At 24.9% G+C, this 13,297-nt stretch overlaps 1 protein-coding gene across 1 annotated transcript in view; it reads left to right on the top strand.

Annotated features, from left to right (window-relative positions):
- LOC112598187 (heparan sulfate glucosamine 3-O-sulfotransferase 5-like) overlaps nucleotides 1-13,297 on the top strand; it is a 33,418-nt gene that overhangs the window by 14,053 nt on the left and 6,068 nt on the right. The gene's annotated exons all lie outside the window — the stretch shown is intronic.

The raw sequence follows: 13,297 nt of genomic DNA on the forward strand, positions 1-13,297 counted from the left end.
TTGTGCATGTGAATACATAATATTATTATTGTTGTATTTTCGGGCGGAACAATAAGTGGCGTGTTTGTGATGGGTATTGACTTACAGGAGAAGGAACGTAAAAAATAGGGAGACTGCTGCACGCAATCTCAGCGTACACCAGTTATGTGCAAGGGCCGATAATATATATACCTATCTACGCGTTACCCAATTTTTAATTAATTTTTGCGATAAAACCGCAATCCCGCTGATTCTTATTTTTCTTTTCTTTTTTGGATTTTCATCTTGATTGATTCATGACCCGTGCATTGTATAAATGCGCATTTATTCCTAAAATAAAAAAAAAAAATGTGTGCGCAAGAGAAAATAAAGGTATGTACATGCTTTAAATTAGATTTTTTTTACTATACGAATTGCTCAACTGGTTACTTATCGAATTCTCACTTGATACTTTTCAATACTGTATTATTGTCGTTTATATGTTTAGGTATATACATATATAATTTCAAAATCACATTATTCTATGACTTTCTTACCAAATAAATTCTGCTGTTTAAAAAAAACTGTGTGTAATTTTATTGCCATACATGGAAATGTATAAAATAAAAATTTAAAACAAACAAATATTTTACAAATAATAAATAAGTGTAATATGAATGACAGAAAATGTTATTTATATTTATTTTATTTTATTGTTCGTAAAAAAGGAACAAAAATAATGACACTAAATTTATCATTCATAAAGTTTAATTGATAAATATTTATTTAATACATTTGAAAGTCGTAGGTTGACTATATGCATATGATACTAATTAAGCGAATGTAATTATTAGAAAAATTGTATAGTAACAAAATATTTACTAGGTTAATTTCTTAAATAAGTCGTTATGTTTTACCATAATCGTTTTTACTTCATAACTAATAATATTACAAATAATATATGAGCATATTCTGTTGCGTAATACAAAATTCAAACAAAATCATCGGAAATGTATTTATATAATACTTCTTATGTATTAAAAATGACGATAAAAATACTCAAAAACTCATTAATAAAGAAAGTTATAATATTATAATATGTAATAGTTTTTTTTTTTAAATTATTCATTCTTTTTCGTTTCTTTTTTTTCATTGAAAAAAATCACTTATAATTTTTGAATTATTGACTATACTATTGTACACATCAGGCACTCATAAATAATATAAATTATATCATGACGGTTTTGTTTTATATTTCACCTATCATTTCTTGATAAATATGCATTTTTATTATTTTTTTTCAGTGATAACCCCTTGTTATATATTATCATTATTTTTCAATTTCATTCATATTCATATTGAATACCGATATTATTACATGAATTCAGTTGTACTAATAATTTTATTTCAATGTAGCATCTAGAGCAGTGTAGGTAGGTAATCAATAATTCGTTTAAAATATATATATACACATATATTTAAGACATTAATATTATTTTCGTTCACTTAAACGTTTACAATCTTTATAATATATTTTTTAAATAAACACACAATAAATAGTCGCACGACTATACAAGTATAACAATTTAATGTGTACAATATTTTTGAATAATTATATTCTTTGGATGCTAAGTTTTAAAATAAAAATAAATTTTTGATGTTTTGATCAAAGCGATATATTTTAAACTATGGTTTGAAAACTTCATTTGTAAATATTTTTTTTCAGAACTATCTGATGGTTATATAATTTTTTACGGTTAGATGGTTTTGTGAAACTGCTAAAATAATTTGAGAAATTAAAGCAAATCAGCTCATAAATTAATAAAATTGCTTATTTATGAAGAAAAGTTATAAAACATGAAACTTAATTTATAAAAATATACAATAAAAAAATGTATTTTGTAATTCATCCAATATGTTTTTTACATAAATTTACTAAAAACCCAACCCAAATTTATTATTTATGAATAAACAAGTTAATATTTCTTGATATATGTATTTACAACATCCCATTTGCTTGAAATATATTTTTTTTCGATTTTATTATGTAAACAAAACCCTAATCTATAGACGGCTATAGTAAATTAGAAAATGTGTAATCACGTGTAGGTATATAAAATCTTTATATTTTAGCAATTAATTGTGTATACAAAATTTTGTTTTACTTTGTTTGAAAACAATTCCATTGGTCTCATAGTTAATTAATTTTTTATTTTACTAAAAAAAATTGAAATAAAAACATTCAGCTCTTTAATACTATAAGTAAATTATAAATAAAACGATATATGTTTAAATTTTTAAATTTTTACACGCAGAATAAAGTATTATTATTTTTAAAAAGTTCTAGAATAATTACTACTCACTAGTTTGTACGATAAAAAAAAAAAAATTACCTTTAATGGAAAATATGATTTAAGTAAACATAATAGTTTACTCGTTTAAAATTCGTTTTTAGACACGCCACTTTATAAAATCTTTCAATATAAACTTTAATTGAATGTGTAAACCATAAGTCAGTGTGTTTACAATATAAACAAAAAATAAAATATTCGATTTATTGATAAATACATTTTTCATTTTTATAGCTTGGTGTCAATTTGAATATGGTTGTTACAACAAACACGTATGTAACTGATTACAAAAATATTGCTTCGGATAAACGTAACTAAACGACATTATTGTGCTAAATTTTTAATAAAAATTATTTTGACAAGCAACGTATGGGTGTATTCACATCACACACACAAAAAAAAATAAAAAATAAAATTTAAAAAATCCAAAATTTTCTTTGTCTTGCAACCAAGTTACTGACTCAAGGCTTGGGTCACGTTTTGGTTATATTGTGTTATATTAATTATTATTTATAATATATCCCGTCATACCGATAAATTTCTAATTTATATATAGTTATATGTAAATAATATAAAATATATAGTATAATCAAATTGCTTGTACAGGTCACATTAAGCACATAAAAAAAATAAATATTATATTGAGTGCTTTTTGTTCATGATTTATGGATTATATATCCGTGTATATATTTAATTTAAATTGATGGCATTTAAACTTACTCGTTAACATATAACTATCATGTATGGTTGACTCAGTTTTACCAACGTGAGTGGTTATCGTTAATTTACTTTTCATAATAAAATATAAAATAATATGTAGTATAATAGTTGATAGTTTTGTAAACTCTGAAATGGTAACACTGAAAAGCTTATAAACTGACCCGGTTCCATCTTCCTAGGTTTATTTACTACATTGCTTGAGTTGAATTTTAAATTATGAAACAAGAGTCGGAGCAAAAAGTTTTATGCAAGGTTTAAAAGGATTTTGAATTAAAAATAGAATTAAAACCAACTGTCAAAAACGTATAGGGAATTAGGGAGTATTACGATGGATTTTTTTTTTTTTTTTTTTGTACCCAAAAGGTATTGTATTATATAAATAATATATAAACATATTATGTATCAGCAAAGTAAACGCCAATTCGTGTAGTTTACTTTAAGTTATTTATAATGTTACGTCAAATGTATTGTTGTTATCAGGTAAACTACAGAAACATTAGTTATTTTTGTTGGACATAAAATTATAGTACTTATATCTTTTTGTTAGCGCGATAAGTGAAACATTTTAAAATAATTGATTTAATTAATTTTATAGCCCTAAGATATACAAGATTTAGTGTAGTAGTGCGAGGAAATTGTTATCAAGTATAAGACAAACAAGAAAGAAACGTGTTAATTCTTTAATTTGTTACAAAAGTCTTGTGTGGAAAAGTCGGCATGTTATAATTCTAGAATGTGTTTGCATAGAAGAACTGAAATTTTTAATTAGATACAGTGTACTATATACCACTACCCCACAACCACCACCGTTAACTATAAGAGATATACACGGAAAACTTAATTAAAAATAGATGTTTTCAAGTGTGTTGTCAATGGAAAGTGCTGAACAAAAGGTTTTGATTTATCAAAACCACTTTGAAGTCCTTTAATTTAGTTTTCTATTTATTTATTTTTTTTTTTTTTTTGAAATGTATGAAAATCTTACAAAAAGAAAACCATTTTGGAATTAACATAATGACATTTATTTTAACATACAATAATTAAATTATTTTTTATAAGTAGTTATCTAAAAATAAAAACTGTATTTTTATTTTTAAAATATTAAATGTTAAGTTTAAAAAATATTAACTCATAAAATTTATAAATATTATTTATTAATAAATTAATAGTTCTACTTTTTAAATTTTTTTTTTATCTAAACTGGTTTTCTATTAATTTTATCTAACTTACTAGTATTAATGTTTTTCTTGGTGATAACAAGTTAACATAATTTGTTCTTACTTGATAAGCAACTTCGAAAGTTCATATAATTTTTCGAAGTATATAATATTATAATGCAACTTAAATTTGGTAAAATATTTTATACCTTTTGAAATAAAAATTGAATTAACTTCAGTCTAATAATTAATTATAAATTATAATAAAAAATATAGACTTAACTATTTATATCTTGAAATTTTGAGCTTCGTAATAGAATTGTGGTATTGACATCCAATTACAAACTATAATTGATATTTGATAATTTTAAAAATATTACAAGTAAAAAAATTAAGTGTAATTTTAACTTAATTATAAATTTAATGTATTTACTTTGTCAGTTTTTGTTAAATAATTAAATTAAAAAGTATACTAATTTAGTCAATTTTTGTGTTCAAGCATGTTATATAAAATTACAATATACATTTAACATTTAGAACTTTTTTATTATCTGTAATTTTGTAAAGAAAAAATGTATATTCTATGCTCAATTAAAAATTATATAATTATTAACAAACGATAGATTTTCTAAAATTCTTATATTAAAGATATAATTTATTTTAGAAAGTCCATTGAGAAATTCATAGTACGAATTATCGTACATATTTTATGAACACCATAGTATTAAAACTATAATATATTTAAAGTTATTATACATATCCTTGTATTTGCAAAACTTAATGAGTAAAAAAAAAAAAATAATTTATCAACCGTTTGTATGCAATGTACATTGGTAAATGAAATGAAATGCGTAATCACCATGTGATCATTATTGTGAAAGAAACACTATTTGATACTATAATTTTTGATGAAGGATTTTCGTATAAAAACCTTAAGAAAAAAAATAATATCATAACATGTTAATAAAATAATCGCGCCGTCTTGGGTTTCATTTATAACCTAAGCAAGTTTTAAAATTGATCGTAAAAATGTATGTTAATTTCTTATTATTTAATGATATTTTTTTGAAGTTTCTTGGCAAATATTTATAGTTGTACTCGTGTACCTTGCAGTGCATGCAATATCGATGAAAAAATTTCAAAAACAGATGTCTTCCGAGCAAGCTCGGATGAATGGAGGGCCAGGAGGCAGGGTCCCGGGGCCACTGATTTTGGGGACCTATCTTTATCTCAAATATAAATATGTATTTTAATGTGTTTAAAAAAGTTTAAAAAAAATTATTCCAGTGGGTACAGAAGATAATTAATAATTATAAAATAAAAATGTTCTTAATTTATATAACGAAAAATTACTAAATTTGTATTCTAATAATTGATAGTGTATAAGTGGCAATAATTTATATTAGGTATTCTTAATCTATTCGCATGAGGTGCTCATATATAATAAAAAAAATTGTTCGGCCAAAAAAAGCATTTCCAAATTAACAAAAATAAAAAATGAATATAGAACAAGCTAGACTAAGAAAAATTTAACATCATTTATGATATTTTATTCAGAAAATGATATTTTGCAATTATTGATCGATTTCAATGAAACTATTCAACAATTTGCAAAAGAAAACCAGAGAAAAAATTTATATTATTATTCTTTTTTACAATTATATATTAATATATATATAATATGTGTATAATTAATTATTACATAATTTATATAGCCTTACACATATTTATATTTTTTTTATGCTAACAAAATCATAATAATTTATAGTTTTTAAAATGTAATGATAGAATTTTTTGAAGTTAAAACTGAAAGGGGCCATCTAAGTTTATGGTGTCTTGGGACCCAATTGATCCTTAATCCAGGCTTGCTTCCAAGTATAAAATAATGTAATGATATGTACCGGGATATGGTACAATATGTATCACATTACTTTAGTTTCATAGGTGTACTTCTTAATGCCTATTAGAACAAAACTGTAAAATCTAATTATTTTTTATCGTATATAATATCGTATTCAATTATTATAAAGTGTTTTATTTTTTTTTTTAAATATTTGTATTAAATTGTAAAGATTTTGTGTGATAACAGTTTTTTAAGAAGTAAATATTTTACATTATAGATTTAGGTTTTCAATTATTCAACGTACTTTATAATATAGTATTGTTGTATTTCTATAGACGGAATACTAGTTAGATTTTGGGGAGGGGGGCTTATTATTATTTTTAAACAATACTGACATTTTAATAGGCAAAAATAGTATTCACATTAAAAACCCTCCCATCGTTAGTAATAAATATTACCTATTGTACATTGAACAATAATACATAACATAAAATATGACAGTTAATAATGATCAAATATAATATTTTTAATGATGCAAAAATATGTTTAACTTTTTAATTTATTGTTTTGAATACCATTAATAAAATAAAATGGTTTTATTTCTGGGATGTGATGGCCGCAGTTGATATTATTTATATATCAATACAATTTCACAATAATAGTTCTTTTTTTAATAATAATAATACAAAAATCATTCCAATATTACGTTTTACGTGTAGTACGCTCGTCTAACATAATAATTTTATTTGTTTATTTAAATATTTTTTTTTTTTTTTGTCGTCTTGGAAGTTATTATACAAATTTTTGAAGTTTCCCTCCGCATCACGTTAAGCACCTATAGACGGGTCATATAATGTGGACATAGATTCAATATTTAATGTGCTATTTGTGTACTGAAAGTTCGAAATGATAATAAATTGATCGCGGGTCGCATTTAAAGTGATAACATCGTAATGCTCGATGAATTCTTGTGACCCAGTTACGATTACGTCGTCTGACCCCGTGACTGTTGTAGGAGACTGTCATGCAGTTTTAATTGAATTTTTCATTTATTTTGACTCGCCGTAAATTTTTTGTCATTGTTCGATGTTGTTCCTGTATAATCTCGTCTTTGCAGTATTGTACGATGTTATTATCGTTAATGTTCATACATTAACTTGGCCTCGTCGTGACATCGCCTCTGATTCCAACACGCGTAATGTAGTTTATTCGGATCATTATTATCTAGTAACAGCGCTATTAAATTTTAGTATCGCACGAATCTCCGCGCTGTATAAATGCTCGGAAATGTCGGACGTTGTAATAGTTGCGCGTTCGTGATGTAGCAAAGCTATCCCTGCACGCCGACGTTTGATTATTTATACGCCTCCGTGCGTAACATTAGTTACCGAATGATTTCCGCTTGTGTTATTAGGTGCTAATTATGTCCAGAAAGTGTGTCGACATTGCTATGTAGTTAGGGTTGGTGATTACTACGTTTTGTTTATCGTGTATTCACATTTGGATATAATGCACACAGTTTCTTTGATGATTTCTCGTTTTTTTTTTTTTTTTTTTTTTTAAATTTAAAATTACTCATTGAACACCACTGAAATATTAAATTGGTATGTTTTCAAAAGCTTTTATCCTAAGAGTAGAATATAAATTTATTTTTGAATCAATTGATCCACTGAAGTCATATTTAAAACTACATTATGGAAATACAAGAGCTTCTCTTGGTCGGAATAGTATATGCGTTCACCTTATTTATTATTGTCATTAAAACTATATACACAACAAACATATAATTCAATACACGCAAACGTATTATGCATTGAGTGTTATCGATGTATAGTATGCAAATGAGGCTATATATGAAAATTATACAAAATTTACTTTTCAACATTTTATTACTAAATAACGTTAATGTATGTTGACACCCCATTTACTTCAAAGAAATATTATGTAGTTATACATAAAATATATTATACATTATGTACATAAATAACTGAAGTGGTGTAGGTTTATTTTAATTATATTCTGACCTAAATTTGTAATACAAATATTGTAAGAATATTAATTTTAAAAGTAGTATCGATGTATTTTTATTCTTTGATTTTTGAAAAACACTTTATTTTACATTCTATACAATATAATGACATCATTTTAAGTTATAGTACTTGTTTCGACACTACACAAACTAAAATAGGAGCCATACAATAATAATAAAATATTCCTTATGCAACAATGACACGCAAAATCGCAAACAATTATTGCTGTATTATTTACTACTAAGACCCATTTACACCTACGTGGCAACCAAATATGTGGTACAGTTAGCATTTTCAACACCTGAATAATCCAAGTATTTTAAACTTAAGTATTTTGCATTATTTAAATTTCTCCATTCTACGTTTTAAATAATATTATTTAAACAGATTTCAAAATATTCACTATCACTGAATTATTAATGAGTTATATTATATAAAAACTTCACTTACTAACTATTTGTTACAAGAATCTTAACACACAACTCTTATCAGCAATTATTTTAGAAAATTAAAAAAAAAAAAACTAAAAGGACAGTGCCCCCGTGACCTATTTATCTAATAAAAACAAAATTTAGATTATTATTATTTATATATTAATATACCTAACTAATATATCACGGAAAAGACCTCTTCATTTAACTTATTTATTGTTTCATTTAAGGGTGTTGCTCAGTTCTGTAATAGATGACATAATAAAAAATCTGAAAAGAAATACATGATATTTGATAGGAGCAATATTTTGTTGAAAATACATAACAAAAATATTTAAAAATATATGTGGTTTATACATTATTATCGAGTTATTTTTTAATCTGTATTTTATACATTTTTAAAGTAACTATTGTTTTAGATATATTGATAATTATCGAAAAATATTAGCATAATAGGTAAGAACTCCTTTTAGTATAATATTAAATTTAACTTGAAATTATATAACTGTTTGTTTTTAAATAAAAAAAAAGCATAGAAATATAATAACTATTTAATCTATCTATTCTACCCTTTAGCCAGCTTTTATTGTATTATTAAAATATTTTTGTTTTTCATCTGAAAAATTAACAGTAACCAATATATCTAATAGAAATTTATTATACCATGACAAAATATTCTTCTATTACCTGTGAGACACAACTGCCCCTAAATTGCCTATTCAAACCGCCGGGTTGCCAACATTTCATACAGAAAATATTACTAAATATTTATAATAATATAGGTATTAATTATTATTTTTTATTCATAATTTGTAATTACCAGAACTTGTAAATTTTTCTACAATAATTTATCAAACATTCAAACATTAAAAAAAAAACAATATTTTTTTTTAACATTCATAGTGCACCATAATTACTTAGGTATAGTCTAATAAAAAAAATATTTTGTCATGAAAATATTTAGTAAATTTTTTAAATATTTGTTGATATCATTCATGGTTAATTCTTCCACAAACAGATAAATTATAGATAACAACAATGCATATATTTTACATAGTATATTATTCACTTCATTCTTCAAAAGCCCGAAGCAAATTTATAATAAAGTTATTTATTTATTTATATTAATTACAAATTTTACATTCATGTGAAATCAAGATTAAAATTTCATATTTTAATGTATTTAAATGCAGATACGATGCACAATTTATTGGTTTAAATTTTTTTTTATAGACGTTTCTCTGTTTTTTTATAATCTTAAACTTTTTTCAAGTTTTTTTTTTTTTTTTGATATAACTTCAAATAAAATATAATAATGTTTAGATTGTATCAATATTTTTATTTTTTTACATGCGAAGAAAACGTAAGATTATAGTATTGTACTTAATTAGAGCAATGTTTTTGATAAGTTAAAAATTATGCGTAAAGTAAATTTCAATCGAGATACGGATATTGAGAAGTTATAATTTTACAGTTCTATCCAAGACTTGCGTATAATATTGGCCATTTCTATGTAAATTAATGAATCGCACCGAAAGTTTCTTCTTATTCGTATAAAAACAATATTAATATTGTTTGAACTTTTAAAAAGAACCGTGTTCTTGATAAGCACTATAAGTTATTATTATTATTCTTAGTATTTCATGGTCTTGTAACTACGCATAAATAAAATAAAATTTCGTAAAATAATGTGAAAAATGTATAAAATTCGTACCAGTCAAACTGTAAAAACATTTAATGTATACTTACTTAGTTTACTGTATACTGATATAATACGCAGTTACGAAATAAACGAGCTTCTTTGAAGTTTGTCGACAAATGATTACACTGAAATAATGTATATACCTACATTTAGGTATTTATACTTAATTAACATAAACGTGCGTTATGGACATTTGTGTTTTCGTGTAGTTTGATCGTAATATTTATTATTCGTCTACTCGTTCAAGTAATTAACTCGTCTTGGCACGTTTGTGACTCACAACTTTAACAACATCGATGGTTAAGAATGGATTTCCATAATTTTTCCGAATTATCTTGTCAAAGATTCTAGTGGACAATACGTATAATACCTCTAATATTATCTGGCATTATTTTAATATTATTTTAGTATTCCATCATATATTAAGACGTACCACGTATTGGCGGAGTTTGATAAATAAATTTACTACTGCAGGTTACGGTATGTACTTTATTAGTTTTCGATGATCGCGACTACACAATGAATAAACGCTGAGCAAAAAAAAAAAAAAAATAACAATAGTTATTTTCCTAAAAAAAAATTATTGGCACACCACCAGTATTGAAGAGCATGTTGGGTACGTGATACCCATTACGAACGTGGGGAAAATTCGTTAAGATACCTAACCGCTTACGGTAGCAAATCTCGTTGGTAATCTCTTGGGATTTTCTTCGAAGGCTATATATTATTAAATAGCTTGATAATAAAATATGCGCGATCCAAGAGTAAGTGTATGTTCTTCTTTGCTCGACTTGTTTTATCGTTGCACGAGAAAAAGATAATTTTTGCATGCGGATTTTTTCCTGACAAGTAGCATTCAGCGGGTGGCTGAATTAATAACGAAATGACCAGTGGTTTAAACGACCGCGACGTCGACTCTTCTCCACAAATGAAGACTAAATGTGGTCGACATTAAGTAAACTATTGATTTTTTGAGGGAGGCGTTTTTCAAAAATAAATTATATAAACAATTAACGATAAAGCCATATCACTTTTATGCACTATCTATATGAAATAAGTAAATATAGAAGACAAATATTCCAATGTAAAATACTTTTTATCAGTAAATATTATTATTTTTTATTTTATTTTAATATTACAACATAATTTATTCATCATAATATTCATTCTAGTATTTCTCTAGTTTATTTTTTTTTTTTTTTTTTAATAAGTTCTGTAAAACGTAAATCGTTAAAGCGTTTTATTTAGGTACAATATCGCAGCCGGATAAGTATTGGATGTGATCGACAGCTGTCGAAACCCGCGTATTGATTAAAAGAGTATTTAAAAAAATAAAAATATTTTAGAAACGTAAATATTCCATCTGTTTGACTGCGATTTTAGTGGTGGCAATAAGGACAACGGTTACGGTACAAATCACGACCAAATCCATTTAAAAGTATATACAGTCTGCAGAGAATGATGATAGCCACGTTTTGGCTAACAATGCTGCACAGATTAGTTGCGAAACTTAATATTTCGATTTGTTTTCAGAGTACATTAATTATACATACATAATACATATAAGTATATTTTATAAGTTTTTAGTTTGATAGACATATCAAGTGATAACGATTAGTCAATATCGCCAATAAAAGCAATTGAAGGATGATAGAATTGTTTTATATCACAGTTCGCAAATATCGCGGACGGACGTTCAATGAGGTTATAAGAATTTTTAATTCAGCAGAATTTGCAATGATATAATTAACAAAATTGGCCGTTTGGATTTTGGTTCACTTATTTTATTTGAGGAGTGACGAGAAGTAGAAATTAACCCAAATTAATTATAATATTTTTATCAAGGTATTTTATTAACAAGATTAGATTTGATTTTATTAACAACCAATAGAGATTTTATACCCATCGCTATGAAGAATATTCGTTTGAGTACGTTACGTTTTTATTTCTTTTTATTGTACCGAAAACGATTAATTCTTTGAGTTCAGAAGACAGAGATACGATTTTATACGTTCGTGTTGACAGAGCACAAAAATGTTTATCGATCCAATTTTAGTTTAGTGCGTTTTAGTTGTTAAACACATATTCACATAAATTCTAGTATTGAATCACAGCACAACAATACATTATTAAATAAATTAACAACCTTACACGTCTTTGGATGATTTAGATATACAGACATATAAGCTATAACATACAAATGTTTACATTTAAATTTTTACTAAAATATCATATCGTGAAAATGTTTATTTAATTTTAAAATATCAAACAAAGATGTAATCATATCTAATATCAATAGTGATACATAATTTATTAAAATGTATGGAAACATGAATTATAAGATTCGCCAAAAAATATTATTATACTTGTTTATGATAAATATACTTTTACAAGATTTTTTTTTACTCTGAATGAGTAGGTGTAGTTAAAATTTAATAATATTTCTCGCTGTGATGTAGGTAGGTATAATATGATATGTTATGATATAATGTAATAAATTATCACACCCGTAGCTAACAGGCTACCGTAACTAAGCGAAGTAATTCTATTGTACTCGTGTTTATACAAGATGTATAAGGATGGATAATTTTTTACTTTCAAAGACACCGAGCAAACGAAAGTTAAATTGCTGGTAGGTACGTTACTTGCTAAACGACAGATCCAAAATCTTAGTGGACAGGAGAAAACATTAAACGAACGAGTAAATAAAATAAAATACACTTAGTTTTAATTCATTAAATTTCGGTATGCATACTATTATTCTATATCGTAAAAAAATATCATATTTTTCTCTTACAAAATATCAAAAACATCATCGGATTTTCGGAAAAGCAATTAAATTTAAAAAAAAAAAAACAGTCATTCTATTATTAAATCCCTTTGAATACGTTTAAATAGGTGCCCACGCAATGTTACGCTTGATGAGCACTACCCTTTTTGGTGGGCTAATAATAATCAAAATACAATTCGTTAGAATAAAATATATGAAAATTATAATAATAATAAATTGCATGACGCTTGACTATTATAAGAGATGTCCCCAACAGCGAAGTTAAAACTTTTTCGATTTAATAAAATTATAGTATATTTTTATTATTGTTATTA

Source organism: Melanaphis sacchari, unplaced genomic scaffold (assembly GCF_002803265.2).
Source record: "Melanaphis sacchari strain LSU unplaced genomic scaffold, SCAv2.0 Contig45_pilon_pilon, whole genome shotgun sequence".
In the NCBI taxonomy this organism is placed as follows: domain Eukaryota; kingdom Metazoa; phylum Arthropoda; class Insecta; order Hemiptera; family Aphididae; genus Melanaphis; species Melanaphis sacchari.